Raw genomic sequence first — 15355 nt, 5'->3', positions numbered from 1 at the left:
TTTTTTTTTTTTTTTTTTTTTTTTTTTTTTTTTTTTTAAGGGAAGATGGATTTATCAAAGATTTGAAGTTGCATTTGTCATTGACATGCAAGCTAGACTAGTTATTTAGGCTCCTTGAACCTAAAACATAGATAGAACAAGCTGGAAACATTCTCATTACGCTTTCATGTAGAATTTTTGGGAAATTTATTCTGAGATTCTGGCAGCAGTGCTCTGGGACAAACATTTCTGGTAGTATTTTGGTACTTCTTGGAAACTGAAATAGAAATTACAGAAATCTTGTGAAAGCTTTTTAGACATTTTATTTAAAAATAGATGTTGAAAAGAACATTCCCAATTTTAGCCAAATGATTCATCTCCTTGCAGTGGGGTATCAACACTTGTACTCTGTTTGCTCACCTGCTTTTGTTTCCATAGCTGAGCCCCATGTTTCCTGTTGTTGGCATACACACACAGCTTCTATAGCTGGCATTCAGTTCTATTTAGTTTTACCTTCCTGCTCATTTGTTTGAACAATTTGTGTAACTTTTTATTTCCTATAGAGTTCTCTCAAATCTAACTACTTGCATCAGCTGGATTTCATAATTCCTTGTGAGCACTTGGTCATTCCAGCACCACTGGTTTATAATGGTTATAAACCGGTTATGTACTGGTTATAAAACAATTGAAGTAATGGTTTTATTTGACACCGGGCAAAATACTGAAATATGGAAGTATGGGAAGTTATTGCAACAATATTTATTTTTTGATCTGTGATATTAGCTGATGAACTATTTCTAAACATCTGGAAAAATGCTTAGTAACTTGGTCTTTTTAAAAGCCCAATATCACTTTCATTTAGTAATACTTACTTAGAGAAATGATGGTGTTAAATAATCTGAGATACTCTGAGAAAAGGGAGAAAACAAAGATTCAAACAAGTACCAGATCAGTGCACTCAAAGTTTTATGAGAGGGAGTTTGGATCTATTTTTATTGCCAATTAAAACTAGAGTTGGATGGTGAGAAACAAAAACTAAACCACCTTCCTGCCATTCCCCCTTCTTCTGAGGCTCAACTTCCCTCGTGCCTGACTCTGTGTCCCCTGGTCGCTGAGAGGCACGAAAATGGCGGGCTGGTGCCAGTCCCTAACGGTTCCTTCTCTGCCCCTTCTTCCTCCTCATGCTTTTCCTCATGTGCATGGCGTGGCTGCTCCCACTGGACGCAGTCCCACAGGATAACCCTGTTCCTGTGTGGGCTCTCCACAGTTCCTTCAGGGTGTATTTTGGTTGGAGCTGGGGCCCTCCATGAGCTCCACCATGTTCTCTCCACAGGCTGTAGCGTGGATGTGGGCTCTCCACAGGGTGCCAGGAGCACCTCCTTCTCTGATTTTACTGTCTGCAAGGCTTTTCCCTCACTTCGTCTGCAGCTTTTTGCCCTTTATTAAATGCATTTTCCCAGAAGCACTACCAGCTTTACTGAGGAGCTCAGCTGTGCCCACTGGTGACTCCCTCGGAACCATCTAGAACCATCTGGAACCAGTTTGAACTGGCTGGAACCGGATGGAACCAGCTGTGTTCCATGGGGCAGCCCTGGCCTATCCTCACAGAGGCCCCTGCTACCAGCACCTGGGCACCTGAGCCCCATCAGGAGATCCTGCTCCTCCAGAGAAGCCAGGCCCACGGGTTTTTGGCGTAGCTGGAAGTGGCTCCTAGGGCACAAATGTCCACAGAAATATCACAGCGGTCTTTGTTCTCATCCTCCCGCTGTGTATTCCTTTCATCTCCCTTTGGTGCCTGCTGCTTGAACTGGCTTTCTTTCAGATTTCTGGCTGTTTTCCTGCCTTAGGCATTTTCTCACTGAGAGAAAGTGGGTGCGTTTAAGTATCTCTGCGCCTGACAGTTGACATATTTATCTCCTGCTACCTTGCTGGCAAAGATGCCCTTTTAAGGTTGTTGCAGAAAAGGAAGAAAAATAGCACCGATCTACAGGATTGTCAGAAGTTGTTATTTATTGCTGGGGTAGCAGCAGTTCCAAAAATGTGATGGACGCTTCTCCAATTTACAGAGAGATTTAATGCTTGTCCAGAAGAACATGGAAACCATATCATTAGAGCAATCATACCTTGGGAATTCAAAAATAGCATAGGAAGGCTTCCTAATCCATGCTTTTCTGACATGGAGACAGAGAGAAAACAGGAAGGTTTCCAGGTGAGTGAAAATATCTGATAGAGTGAAAAATCACTCAGTGTACTGAAATAAAAAAGCAAAGACAAATATGCTGCTGTTGCTATGCCGTACCTTCACAGCTACATATATTTCACTCTTCCACTCCACATATATTTTCTGTCTGTCACGTTGGAGGTGGTGATGGGTTGCACAACCAGGCATACCTGAAAAGGGGTATCTAAATTGCTTTAAAATGTCACTGGCTTGATGTAACATGCAGTGTTTACAACGTCTGTCATACAGAGAAATATTTCTGAGAATTTATCATTGCAAGCAACATCCAATAGGAATCCATTAAATATTATAATATAGATTATATTAATAAACAATAACTCATTTTACAAAGAGTTGCATTTTAAAAGGGATTCTATATCTAATATGTATTTCTTGTTGCAAGGAATAGTTTCTGCAAAAGATGCATTTTCCAATTTGAAAAATAAACACAGTAAAGATATTCATCTATTGCTTCGCTATTAGGAGACAGCTATTTAAGTGAAGAGAAGGTACGATGCTGAATAATAAAACAGGCACATTAATCTTTTCTAGGAACTGGAGTTGTAGCCCATTACAGTTATCAAAAGATGGTTTTTGAATAACTATATAAAATTCAGCATGTTTCCTTGAGGTGAAAAACAACCTAGCAAGAAGGCTTGATAGTTTGAAAACCAAAAAAGCTTTAAAAATTTTTTTTTGTTTATTCAACAAAACTACAAATGCCAAATCAGCTATTTCCAAGTATGTTCTGAAATATCTCTCCTACTTAGATGAAGGGGGAAAAAAGACAAAATTTCTAACAGAAATATTATTTCTTTTAAGTCCTCATGTGATATTTAAATAGATATTAGTTAGTTTTATCCTGTGTAAAGGGCTATTATTTGTTTCATTTAATCCCACTGGCTAATGCTGAGGATTTTTCTATTTATTTTCAGCTTAGATCAAGTTGGGAGAGGCAAGTAAAGTTGTTTGAATTTTGAAGCTTTCTTTAATGTATTATAAAAACCTGAAGATTATGTGTGTGTGTATATGTGTATGTTTGTATGCATGTATTTGTTTTATCTTGGGTATTACTTACTAGTGTTGGTAGAAGGCTTGGGAACCTGGCTGCTGGTAAGGGGCAGTTCCACCTGTCAAATGAATGGTTATTAATGTGCTTGCTGGAAAGGTTATATATTTTATTCCTTGAAATGTCCTAGAATTGGAAGAAAAATTGTTCTGTAGTAATCTGTGTGGGTTGTTGCAAGAGGAGGATAAACTAGAAAGTCGTGATACACACAAATAACAGGTGAAATACAATGAATGCTCTCCAGTCCTTTTAAGTGACTTTTCTTTCTTTGTCTGAGCCTTTTGCTTTTATTATAGTTTTATAGAACTTGATTCATAATCACCAGTTGAATTTGTCTTTCAATAAACATGGTGCTTCATTAAATAAACACAACCAACATTGAGAGGTGTGAGTAAGAAACTATATATTGTTGCAGATGGTGGAAGACTGTCAAATCTTGTAACAACAGTTTCCTTTCCCCCCATCCCACCCTCTCATCTCTTGAGGTTTGTGCAGCTCATGCTTTTCATCCTTAGGATAGCTAGAAGGAATTAGGGAAACTGTTGTCCCTCACCACTCAATTTTCTGCCTCCTCTTTTTCTATGAGAGAGAAAGTTTTGAAGGTTAAAAACTCATCAGGGATGGAACTATTGATTACCATGAAGTTGTATTAATCTTATCTGGATAACATATTTTTTTGCATACAGATTTCTTGAAGGGAGAAGATGCAAGTCAGTTTAATCCTACTTCTTCATTTACAGGTAACAGATTTACAAGATGGGAAAAGTACAAACCCTTCTGCGCCACTTGTTACTATCTAAGCCAGCCATGATACATCAATGTGAGGTAGATACGAATCACAAGGTGACAGCAAGTAAAAACATCCATCAGGATGAAGGTACTGGGTTGCCAGTAACCAATGGCCACAGTTTCAGGGTCGAATTATCTTATCAGAACATGTTGAAAAACTATCTAGAACCAGCTGGAAAAATACCATGTTTAATTTGCTTCTATAGCTAGTTAGAAAACAAGTTCCTAAATGTACAGCAAAGGAGGCAGCTTAGGCCAGTTGTCAGCTAAAATGATTGCACAGAACTGGCACAACACTCGTCTGTGAGTTTCTTCCCATGTACTGCTGTCAGCAGGATGGGGGACTGCCAGTGAAGTGCTCCTTCTGACACTTCTCCCTACAGAGAAGAAAAAGCCCAGCATGCCATTCACAGAGCTGGTGGCCCCAAAGAGTTGTCCAGTGAGGCATCGTCTCATTCCACTCCCTTTACCAGAGACAACATCTCTGCTCATGCTCTGCCAGATTTACAAACGTCTTTATTTATTTATTTATTTATTTATTTATTTATTTTTCACAGAAATCCTTGCCTTTGTTTCCCTTGATTATGATGCTTGTGCATTGAACAACTTCATTCGTCTTGCAAAGTCACCATCCTGTCCTCATTTAAATTGTAAATTAGTTTTTTGTGTTACAGACTGCAAAAGTCTCTGTCAAGCACCACAATCTTGAACTGACAGGGCCTGGATCTGGGTGCTTTGGACCTATGTTTGTGCCCAATTTTGTGTAGCAGCAGCTTTGCCCCTGTGCAAGAGGCATTCTCCTGCCTTTTCCAGGCGGCCTTTGCCTCCTGTGTCTTCCATGCTACCACTGTGAATGGACCAGGAAGCACAACCGTAGGCACCCAAATAGCTGGACTGCCCCTGCTGCTGCATGTGGAGGCAGTTCCCAGTGCTCTGCGGGGCCGAAGGAACTGGATGGTTACTTGGATAGTGCTTGATTGAATATTTGGTCTCTTCTCCAGGACGTTGCTATAAGCCCGAGGTTGGACTGTTGCAGTCTGTGTTAAGAGCTTTGCCAGCTTAGACATAATGACTGCTTTGGTGTTGTTATAAGTAGCAAAATGCATTTTTGCTCCTATCAAATGCTTCACTTCAGGCAAGCGTTGGATGAAATGAAGAGGTGAGGGAGGGATCCCCCTCTTAATTATTGAACTATTCGCTGGTTAGTCCTCAGAAGTTTTTGCTTTTTGCCATGGATGACCTGTGGTGGCTGCAATAAAAACGCAAAGTCTGTCAAAAGGAATCTGCTACAGCATCAGGATGGATGCTCGTGTTTGCTGCCTGCTGGTGCGTGGTATTGCTGACTAATTTTTGCTTCTAGAGAGTTGTTTTTGTGCTTCTCTAGTTACCCAAAGGTGAGGTCACTCAGTTCATTAATGATTTATGTTTATATAGTGCGTTCTTCACAGGGCTTCCAAGGCTGCTGGCAAATTTATTTCTGCACCAGAAAGTAGCTGAAACAGGTTGTTAATGATTTCTTTAGAGATTGAGAAGATAGATGAAATTTCACTCTTCCCCCTCTATTCTTGGGTGTATGTTAGGGTTAGGCATAATTAATGAGGTATCTGCTCTCTGTGCACTTTGTGATACGAGTTTCCTCAAGAAGGAGTTTCTCAGGCCTTTCTGTTCCCTTTTTTCTTCCACTTTCAAGTTCTTTTGTCAGTTTCAAAAATAAGTAGCAAGGCCTGAGTCTTTTACTCTCACTGATGTGGAGCAGGATCCTACTCCACAGGCAATTTTGTAACCTCATTTAAATCAGCCTGTAGCACAGAATTCAATTTAGATCAAATAAAGGTAATAGAATCTGGCCACATAGTATTGGAAATAACAATTTTTCTAGCTGTGTTTGGAAATATTGTGGGTATATACTCAGGAATTATTTTTTTTTTAGTCACAGAACAGTGTTTTTATTTTCACTTTAAACGGGCAGAAAAGAACCAAAGGAATTTTACCTTAAAAACCCATGAAAAAAAGAATCTTGCATCAGCTGATGACCTGCCTTATCATTTAAAGCAATGCAAGAGAAGCAATAACATATTTTCTTCTGGACATTAGAGTTAAAATTGGCACCGTAAAGAGAACTGAAAATGTCAATCTTGGCAGTGAAGTGAAGAAGCGGTCATGTTTCACATTTGTCACTTTCAGAGCGTGTTAGAAACATTTCTAATTGAAGATGTTTGTGGCCCTGGAGAAAGAACATGATATATTGTTGTAAAAGGAAAAGGCACCCACCTTTTCTGAAGGCAGTGCTATGTATAAGCTGTGCAAAAGAGAGGCCTCAGCCAAGGGAGAGTTTGGATTCGCATTTATTTCTTGACACTTTGCACTTCAGTTCTGGCAGCCTAAGTGTAGCTAAACACCGCAATAAAGTGTGCTTTGATTCACACCTGAGTACCTCCCCTGCTTGATGCTAGCCAAGTGTGAAGAGCTCTGTGGGATGGCTACTCAGAGGAGTTCTCCCTAACACAGCACATCACGGGTAAAATCGCAGTTTTATTTAGTTGCTGTTCATCATCAGCTAAGGCAGAACTGCAGCATGCTTTGTGGCTGTGCTGCAGCATTGCTGCGTGTTAATGCTTTGCAAAACTATCCCCAGCCCTTACTGCAAAGCTACCAAGCTCCCCCACACCCAGGTGAGTTTTCCCTGTTCCGTGCCTCAGCAGCAGTCAGAAAGTGCAGGTCAAACGGTTTCATTTACCCATCCCTACGTCCCCCAGTGTCTCTAGATGCAGCTGTGCCGCTTGCCAGTGCAAATGTGATTAACCTTTGCTGTCCCTCACTGTGCTGGAGTGAAGGGAGAGAGTGCAGAGGGGAGCGGGCACGCAGCTGCGAAGCGTGCGTGTGCAGGGGGATGGTTAGCCCTGCAAAATCTGCATTTTTCATGTCAAGGCCTAACAGGGTCTTCTGAGAAGGCTGTTCCTGCCTTTCAGTTTGGGAGATCAAAGCTGCCTTCTGACTCTCTTTTGCATGCGTTTGAATATTATTTGTAGAGCATTACTGGGGAGATGCTTTTTTAATGGTGTCAGTCTGACCCAGGAAAATTACAATGTCAACAGCAACGGCTCAGCAGGTCTGACAAGATTAATCCAATTTTATCCTATTTACTCATGTCACTTGTTGGCTTGTGATAAATAGGCTTGCACTTGAGAAAAAAAATAGGAAAGTTTTCCTACTTTTATTTCCTAGACCTGGAAATTACCTTCCAGGTTTCTTCTCTCCCATTTTCACAGAACCACAGCACGTGTGAGGCTGGCAGGGCCCTCTGGAGGCCACCTGGTCCCACCCCTGCTCCAGCAGGGCCACCCAGAGCTGGCTGCCCAGGACCACCTCCAGGTGGCTTTTGGAAATCTCCAAGGAGGACACTCCACAGCCTCTCTGGGCTGCCTGTGCCAGGGCTCTGTCACTTGCACAGTGTGCTTCCTGATGTTCAGAATGAACCTCCCATGTTTCGGTTTGTGTCCGCTGCCTCTTGCTCTCTCACTGGGCAACGTCGAAAAGAGGCTGGACCTATCTTATTACACTTCTTCCTAGGTTATTATGTGCCTTTTAGGTATTGTGAGCCACATGGGCTTGTGGAATACAGCTAAAAGTCAGCTCAGATTTTTATGTGGCTTTGGTTTGCTTCTTTCTTAGTTTTTGTTTGTTTGTTTGTTTGTTTTACTTGGGTTTGCACCTTAAAAGAAGATTTGTGAAAATAGTAGAGTAAGGAGATCTGGGGTCCCCACTCTGATCTGTACCACTATTGAAAACTGAGATTTGAGCATTTCAGCCACTTGATCTTCCTCCAAGCACCTATCAGCTATGTGAATTAAATGATGTTTTGTGAGATCTTAGAGTTCCAGGACATGATACATATCAGTGATAATAGATGTGCTAAGTTGTCAAGCTTTTCTTATCCCATGATTCATGTGCTCCTTTTCAAGATATTATTTACTAACCGTGACTTACATTTTTTGCTATATGCAGTGCTTTTAAATACTAGCTCAGAATCTTTAGCTTCTTACTTACCTTTCAAGAAAGCACACAGTGAATGTAATTTTGGCTGAGGAGGTAGAGATTAGTTAACAAAACCTTGTTTGGTTATTATTTTCTGCATATGGAGCAAACCCACAATTTGCCCACGATGTTTGGATGGATAAGAAAGGGGTGCTCATCAGTATGTTGGCAGCCCCTTTTGAAATAAAATTCCCTTTGATACTTTTCTTAAGCGTTTTGTTCAAACCCCTGTAACTTGCAGAAAGCTAGGAAAGGGCAGGTCAGATCGTATCTGCTGGCATATTATTTTTCTCTAAATGCATCCTGGTAATTGGAGTGAGGGGATTCATTCCACTTGACCAGTCCAAACCCCAGACTTTGGGAAGGAAACAAAGATAAACTGAACCTGCCATTTCAGCCCACATGGGAAAAGTGGGTGCTGCTGGGTGAGCACCTTATTTCCATGGCTCTGTGTGTGTGGGCACAAGCAGCCGTGAATGCCTGCGGATTGTGCTCCTTTTTAGGAGGTGGCCCCAAACAGACTGGGGAGTCAAACTCAAGTTTGGCATCAACATACAAGGGAAATATGATCTCCAGAGATGATTTATTCTCGTAGCTGTTTGCAGTTCTGATGAACAACTCATGGCAAGCTTTTATTGGGTAAGTAGCCTGAAAAAAATGCCTTATTTACTGATATTCTATAATTTATAGGTGTGTCAAATACTTTAAATTAATTAGTTTGTGTGCAGGCATTGTGTGATGAAAATTAATTTGCACATCACAGATTTTAAATGTTCTAACGCTGTTTCTAGTGCAGAATGACCTACCAGCTTCTAAAGAAAACATGCATTTCATAGAGGGATCATCTGCTTGCTTGTGATAAGAAACACTGAGTCACAGCTTTCGGTATTTAAGCTGAAAGATATCTCTGTGCTCTACTGCTTTTTTTCAGGAGTTGTTGATACTGGCTTTCTCTGTCTGATGGGAAACACTTTTTTCTTCTTCTTCTTTAAATCAGAAGGTTCCTTTGCATGGGAAAGAAAGTATTCTGTGAGTAATCAGGTTAAGGTTGGACTAGAGGAAGGTTTTCTCCAACCAGAATGATTCTATGCTAAGGACGCTTATATTTACCTGTGCAATGCTAAGCATATTATTTTCCTTTTGGAGTCTTCCTCAGCCATGCTGAGAAGTTGAAGCGTGCTCTTAGAAAAACAGGATCTGTCGAGATGAATGGACATCATGGGGGGGGGGGGGGGGGAAGATGCAGGAGGGCCCTTCACTGATACAATTTTTGATGATTTGCCATGCTGAGTTGCCTATCAGTCTTGTGGTGCATGGCAAAATAACAATTCCTTGGCCTATGTACAAGAATGACTATTGTCTGAGGCGTTGGAAATAGACCAGTCGGTAGTTTACCACTTGTAACTCTAGTACTGTGGTAGCAATTTTCAGGGACCTGCTTTTATAACTTTTTTAAAAAATTATTATTATTTTTTATTATTTTTTATTTCTGCAGATTTGTGCTATTATTATTTCTTGAGGTAGAGTGTAGATTGTGAGAAGGTGAAATGCAGAATACCGTGCTGTCTGTTCTCCTACAACAGCCTGAGAAAATGAAACAGCTTTTTCTTTCCTGATTTTCATTCTGGTTAGGTGTTTCATGGGCTCTGGGGCCAGGCATACTTGCTTTTGGGTGCTACTTATTACTGTGGGATACAGTCACTTTCCCCACGCGTGTGCAGAGTATGCATCAGCTTAGCTTCTTACGCTGGAAATATATATATCTAGCACTGCACAGCATTTTATGGCTGATTTGGAAAGAGAAGATATAGAGTGGCTTCCTGAAATTATCTTTCAGGCACCAAGTCTTCCATTCTGGCCTGCCTGCTGGAATTTCCTTTTCATTAAAATGTTTCCCTACCCACCTGCATTCACTTTCCCCTGAGAAGAAAAAGAATGCTACTAAACAGAAGGAAGACATTTTTATTTGCTTATTACTGCCAGAGCATCTGCTGGAATGCTTCATGAGCTTACAAGTGAACACTGACCATGCCTTAAGTTTCTTTTCTCTTACACCTTGAGCAGTGGAAGTCTGTATTATACCCAGGAGTTCAAAGTCCTTCAGATTCTAATTTTCAGGAATACTGAACTAAATCAGAGATTGGTCCATCGCTCACATGCCCCAAAACCTTAACCAGAAGAATGAAAACTGATTCTACATACTGACAGCCATTGGTTGATTTACTACTCCTCTGGGATGCATGCAAGGTGAAAGACCCCAAGTCTCTTGCTTACAGCAGACTCTTTCCTGCAGGCGCATTCAACTCCTGGTGCCTGCATTGCCAGAGCCATCAGCAAAAATAAGTCAGGTGCAGGAAGGGCAGGGAAATGTGAAATTAGTAGCCAGTCCCCCTGAGAGACAGACTCTGCTCTGCCAGCTACCTGATGTCTGCAGGGCCGGGGCTGACAGAGAGACTGGGCTGGAAGTGGTTTTTGACTGCACGTAGGATTTACAGGTATGAACGAGTAGAGGTCCTTGAACTGACGATTAATGCAAGGGTGGGGGCTTTTCTGATGAAAAAGGGAATGCATTCATGCCTGTTTAGCTAGAACATGACCTGGCATCCTCTTGCAGGTTACAAACTCTCCATGCCCTGATGGTTGAATGTGCTTTTAAGTGCTGCATCTTGTGCCCATAAACAAGAGGGTAGTGCTGAGTCAATGTGTGAAAGCTAGATCTGATGTACCTATAAGAGATTTTTAACATCCGGAGTTCCCAGTTGCTCACAGCTACCAGCAGATCGAGACTTGCAGTTTGTCACAGGGTATGAGTACCATCATCATCCTTTTTTTTTTTTTTTTTTAATTGCAACTGACAAGCTCAGGATGTTTTCATATTACTTTTTCATGTTTCATTCACACCTTGGAGACATCCCGAGTGTTATGAGTAGTGCAGAGTCAACTGAGCGCTAACGTGCCATTCCTCAGCTTGAGCTGACCTTGCCTGCCCCCAGGTGCATTTTCTAGGATCACCACCAATCCTTTATCTGTCTTCTGGCAGTCTGAGAGCACCCACCAGCACTTCACCCATGAACGCAGCAGCAGCTGAGTCCTGGGGCTAAGAATCCCACAATTTAATGCCTGCAAACTGGTGGCAAGCATTCTCTTTGGATTCCCAAGGGTTGAAGACCATACTTATCCCTGTCTTGCCAAATGGAGTATGGTTCTGCTGATTCCCTGATTACACTGTTCCTACAAAATACTTGTATTTGTAGCCACCTGAAAATACAAGTGATTGTGTGAATGAATATAACAAATGCTATTTTATATCTGTTACAGTGTGGGAATAGGATTGATGCTACAAAACACGTTTGGTACACACGTATTTTTAGTTACATACAAACTGAAGTTTCAAAATGCCCTAATACAAATCAAAAAACTCTCCAGGAAATGCCTACATCATGTTCTTATTCAAACTTGCAAAGTTAGATTCAGTTTTTTTAAAGCAAAACATAAGTCTTGTGAAAACAAAAGAAAAATTGGTGAAAATACTCGTTCAGTTGCTTTACAGTTTGTTTTTTTTTTTTTTTTACAGTTTGTTTTCACCTGTTTAAAATTTTCCTCTTTTGCAGTTTATTCAGGTAGGTTACTATAGTTTGATTTTGTTGTAGGTTTTTTGTTTGTTTGTTTGTTTTTACAGTAGGAAGCTTTGTTAAAAAAGACATTTTATTCTTTTTGCCAGAAAAGTATTTAAAACTTTTTTTTACATGCTGTAGTTGAAGGAATATCAAAGTTATGATAAGCTCTTAATTTAATTTTCAGAAGTTGCTTTTTTTTAGAAACTAGAGTCAAATAAATACCATATTTTTAATTCAGCCAAAACGACAGTAAAAACAGTGACATATTTTTCTTGAGATACAATCGATTTAGAATTGCAGGATATGGCTGTTTGGAAGGAAAAGTAAGAAAGTGTTGCTATTTCACTAGTTAGAAAGAGTAAAGAAAGACCATTTTGTATGAAACTCTCAGAGGGAAATCTGAAGCTAATGAAAGTTTCTCTGGTTGCAATATATTTTCTTTCTGTCTTTGGACTGCAAACACCTTAAACCATTTACAAGAGATGTGATAAGTCTGGAGTTTCTCCGCACCCTGGATAGAGAAAGAAAAAAATAAAAAAGATTAAAAATAAATACAAACTCTTAGTTTAGTCTTGAAAAGATGAACTAAAATTCTTTCTTTCCCCCTTATGCCTAGACAGTCTGGGAGAAGAATGCTAACCACTGGTCCCTAGGATTGTATTCTGCTTCCTGATCGCTTATCTTAAAGAAAAATCCCCATCTGAGAGAGAAAGACTGTGTGAAAGTAGAGAACAAGGGAACAACACACTCCATCTTAAAAAAGGTAAGGAAACACTTTTTCTGCTGGTCCTGTAGTGGTGTTTTTTTGTTTGTTTGTTTGTTTTGTTTTCAGTAGATTTTCTGCTCGTCACTGTAAGTGATATCTTCATTTAACGATTGGTTAAGTTGAACTGAGTAAAAATGCAGATAAAGCACTCATTTTAACCTGCATGTTCTAACTTATAAACAACAAAGAGCATTTTCCTACTAAAAGAAGGAATGTATAACTGTACTCGGAACTATTTTTTCTGTAGCTTTTGTGCATTTTTTGAGAAAAATAAACAAAACGATAAGTACTGCACATGACATCAAATACTTTATTTCATTTTGACCTCTGAAGTTATTCTTAGCCATGCAAAAATTTATGTAGTCTCCAGTCTACTGAGCAACTCTAATTTTGCCAAGACAGATATATGGCATGTTTGCAGAATGCTGCCACTGGGAATTAGTGCTAAGTAATTGTCCACCATTTAGGCTTTTATCAGAACAGATCTGTGCTGTTTTCCTTTCTGCAAGGTTTTTGATTGATTGCTTATCTGTGCAATGTTTACAACCCTGCTTCCTTAGATGCTTCAGTTCTAATGAGTATTGGGCAAAGCTGAAAACAGCTAAAACGCACTGAATTGTGTGTGGTTTCTCTGAAAGTGGAATGACAACAGCAGAGGATTTTGTCCATTCAGATTTTATTTTATTTAGTTATTGTCTGCGAGAAATATTGGAGTTGTGATAGGTAATGACTTACTCCTAGAGCATCCATTCTGGAATATAGTCCTAGGGCAGACATGTTCATCAATGACTTTATGAATGCCTACTCAGTTTGCTTTAGCCTACAGTCAAAATTTGCTTGCAGGACTACTGTCTGTCTTAGCATTCACCATGTGCTGTTAATGCACTCTGCGTTTAAAGATGCTGTCTTTGGTTTTTCAGGGAAAAAATATATATATATATGTATATACGTCTATATATTTGGTTCTGTTTTTCAGTTATTCATGTCATTTGGGGAATCTGTCCTGTCTAACCAATGTTACCCTGTAAATTAATAAAGACTGTTGTTACCTAAGAGCCCTACCTTACTTTTGACTATTATGCTAAAATGTATGTTTGAATGGTGTGGTATGTGGAAAGAGAATAGGCTGATACTGTCAACTTTTCTTAAATGATCAGCTGGAATGCTATGGCTTGATTTCATGGGAAAAAATGCTGTTTTCTTGAGACAAAGTCATGAGAATATTTTTTCTATCATAGAAACCTTCACCTCTGGTGAAGCCACACATAAAATTGTCTTCTGTTAATGTAAAATGAGTAGAACATTTTTTATTTTTGAAAAATTGGAAGATATGAAGTGTGCCACCACCAATGGAAGGTGCTTTGTGAATGCAGGATGCTTCCTGCCTGCGCCCTCTAACCTCAACTTTCCGTGACGCTTGTGTGTAAGGATGGTAGGTTCTGACCTCTCTTGATCCTTTTTAATAGACTTCATTTATTCATGCAATATGGCAGTTTTCAAATGCCCATTTTTCACTTTGCTAAGCCTCAGTACAATAACCCACAAATATTCAGAGAGCAGCATGCATGTGGTAAGTTACAGTATCATCCCCAGATTGGTCAAAATGAATTTCATAAATAAAGTATACTAGACATACGTTTCTGTATAGAATTTGCATGTAATTCTTGTTCCAAGAGAATTAAAGCTAGCTTTTTTCCTGCAGCGTACCCAGTGTTCTTTCATAATCCTCTCCCCCACATTGTTAGAATTTTTTTTTTTTTGCTGCAGAAAACAGAACCAGAACTTTAATAGGAAATAATTTGTACTATGAGTAGATGTTCTGCTTATCTATATGAGTCATTTTGTTGTAAATGATTTGTAAATGTGATGTTAGTCAATTCCTGAACAATTTGTTGAAATCTAATATTTAATACATACATTTTCTCTAGCTCCTACAATTTCACATTTTCTAGGTTAAAATGCTAACTGCTTCAGATACATACTTACCCTCTCCGGGTTCTCCAAGGGCTTCGATTTTTCTTCATGGTGTGCTTTTTGGTTTTATTCTTCATGGAGAATAGAAAAACCTTTGTCCTTTTCAGCTCTATTGAAGCTTCTGATTTCATTTGTATCATTCTGAACTGTTTTTCCCTTGATTCTGTTAATTTGTTTTCTTTCCTTTGGATCGCTTGTTCTTTATGTTTACCCAATTAAGATTTCTTACTGTAACTGATTACTATGTTTGCACTTGATTGTAATCTTTCAGTCACTTCAGTGGAAGTACAAACTACAAGGATTTTATAAAATGAATCACTGTGTAATAACCAACTATGTGAATAATCTATTTTTTATTTTAATGAATCATAGAATCATTAAGGTTGGAGAAGACCTTCAAGATCATCTGGTCCAAACATCCTCCTACCGCCAATATCACCCACTAGATCATGTCCCTAAGCACCACGTCCAACCTTTCTTTAAACACCCCCAGGGATGGTGACTCCACCGCCTCCCTGAAGAAGAGGTCCTGCCAAGAGGCCTTGGTTTAGTCAACATTATGTTGCAGCATCTGTTCGTGATTCATTTTCTAAATTTCCAGGCTTCTTTTTGTTACACTTGCAATGAATTTTAATGATAATTAAAATAAGCCTCAATGTGAAAATCTGTGGAATGTGAATGAATTGGTTGTCTTCTCATATTTAATATAACAAAAACAGACAGGAAGTTTTTCACTGTAAACAGACTCAGATTTCATGCTCTTCTGCAACTCGGCCTTAGCTTGCTTTTGTGCAGAACAAAGTCATATCCTCATAATAGCATAGCGCAGGAGTCATCCTTGCACACTGGAGGAAGCTTCTCATTTAATCTGTGGTGTGCTCATACAATGTCTTTGGCCATGGCTG

The 15355-nt window shown here is 39.6% G+C and overlaps 1 protein-coding gene across 5 annotated transcripts in view; it reads left to right on the top strand.

The window, feature by feature from the left end:
• Positions 1 to 15355, top strand: part of CRACD (capping protein inhibiting regulator of actin dynamics) — a 122632-nt gene that overhangs the window by 40584 nt on the left and 66693 nt on the right. For 4 of the 5 annotated variants that reach the window (XM_035326268.1, XM_035326273.1, XM_035326272.1 and 1 more), the window contains exon 2: positions 12327 to 12473. The gene's annotated coding sequence lies outside the window, so the exon portion shown is untranslated. The remainder of the gene's footprint in view (positions 1 to 12326; positions 12474 to 15355) is intronic. The other variant, XM_035326269.1, reaches the window with a different exon arrangement.

Source organism: Oxyura jamaicensis, chromosome 4, assembly GCF_011077185.1.
Source record: "Oxyura jamaicensis isolate SHBP4307 breed ruddy duck chromosome 4, BPBGC_Ojam_1.0, whole genome shotgun sequence".
Lineage (NCBI taxonomy): Eukaryota > Metazoa > Chordata > Aves > Anseriformes > Anatidae > Oxyura > Oxyura jamaicensis.
The sequence above is the reverse complement of the archived record's forward strand: the minus strand, read 5'-3'. Positions and strand labels throughout refer to the sequence as shown.